Source organism: Sitodiplosis mosellana, unplaced genomic scaffold, assembly GCF_009176505.1.
Source record: "Sitodiplosis mosellana isolate CC-2019 unplaced genomic scaffold, AAFC_SMos_1.0 Smas_scaffold_3023, whole genome shotgun sequence".
Classification (NCBI taxonomy): Eukaryota; Metazoa; Arthropoda; class Insecta; order Diptera; family Cecidomyiidae; genus Sitodiplosis; species Sitodiplosis mosellana.
Window position 1 is genome coordinate 1,783 of NW_022598265.1, and position 1,687 is coordinate 3,469.

The 1,687-nt window shown below is 33.6% G+C and overlaps 1 long non-coding RNA gene across 1 annotated transcript; it reads right to left on the reverse strand.

Annotated features, from left to right (window-relative positions):
- Positions 1-415: 415 nt before the first annotated feature.
- LOC129571644 (uncharacterized) lies at positions 416-907 on the reverse strand. The gene is made up of 3 exons (XR_008688312.1): positions 841-907; positions 606-709; positions 416-544 (listed from the first exon to the last, which is right to left on the reverse strand). It is a non-coding gene; the product is annotated as an uncharacterized LOC129571644 (long non-coding RNA).
- Between the last annotated feature and the right edge of the window lie 780 nt (positions 908-1,687).

Genomic DNA, 1,687 nt, shown 5'->3' on the forward strand with positions numbered 1-1,687 from the left:
ATATAATTTCAAAGTCATGTAGAGACGTGCAAAGTGCATTTGCAATGTTTTGTCTTAAAATATGACTCATGTTCTATTGCAAAATTTATGTTACCTACATCTAAAATATTTATCATTGCTTGGAAAATACTCAAAAATATTTCTGAAAAGACGTCAAAAACCTTAAAATATTTACGAAAAACTCAAAAATTGGGAAATATTTATTTGTTTTCAAAAATGGCCAAAATTATTATTTAAATATTTTTTATTTAAATAAATATTTTCGGTTGCCCTGTTAATCAGGCTGCTGCCTTGACCATCAGAGTTCCAATATGTAAGTGTTGATATGGTTTGAGAACTCGCCGCATTTGCTTCAAATGTTGTGGATAAATTGACAGGTTTTTTCTAAATATTTTTTCTCATTTTAGAAGCCTATTTTTGATAAGAAATGAGAAATAGAATTCTGTTGACTTTATCAATCTTTTATGTAAGATAATGCCGGATTGCAGTCATCAGATGCCACTTCAAATAAGTCAACTGGTAAAGTGTTTACACCAAAGCAAATCTGTAACATACAATCAATCGTTAGAAATTGAATAGCTAGTTACCGACAACACTACTATTACTTTTAAATGAGGGTGCCGCTCTCGAACCCTAGGAAGCTTATTAAATATTTTGTTGTGCATCGTATCAAAATTGAAGTTGAACAATTGCGATGAATTCAAAGATCCTATGGAATATCATATTCAAATCAATGTTACAATATTTTCAACATTTCATTTCTATTACAAAATTCGAGGTTAAAAAACATCAAATTCACTGTCGAAAAAATGATTCGAAATATAAAATGAAGCAATTTACCTTTTCCAACTAAAACACATAGTAATTTTCAGTGAGAATGTAGATTTTTTTCGATCGAATAAACTTGGTTGGACAGACATCAATAAAGCTCATAAGAATCTAGCACAAAGTCGCATTCACTCTTCTATTTAAATAATTTCATATGAATTGAATAACGTGCATCGAGTGCCAATTGTGATTAATTGCATTTTCATGCGGCTAATTCAATTACTGCCTCATGATTAAATGGTACCACCACATTTTCGGCCCTTGCCACACGGCGGTTGAACCAAAATAAGCGAAGCGTCAAGTAATAAATGAGTTCAAAGATGCTCAGAACAGAAACACCCAAGAATAGTCCAAGTAATCCGCCACACACGGCCAAAAAATCAGTAGTAAAAGTGTACAACTCTTTCCTGTTCATTGATTTCACATTCAGACTTCTTAGACTTTTAAAACGAAGGATAGAAGCTGTGAGGCAAAATCTGAAAATAGTGGAATAAATCAGAATGTATTATGGCACATACTTCATGGCGAAGGACTCTTACTCCTCAGAGAACCGTTTGCTAATTTGCTTAAGAGTCTCGAGATCGATATCAGTTCTAGAGATAACTGCATCATATCCCACATACGTACACGATGGCAAACAATTGCACTTGTCATAAAATGCTTTGCCATTGCTGCTGGTAAATAGTTTCCTTTTTGCCAATTTGTAGCACTTTACACTTGCCCCACCGCAGATTTTTGTGTGTTTGTCTCCTGTGAATAGGAGAAAAGGGTTTTCTTATCCACATTCGGCAATTAAAAATTAAGAAGGTTCCATACTTGGGGACGAAAATTTCACGCATCCACATTCGATTCGCGTGAA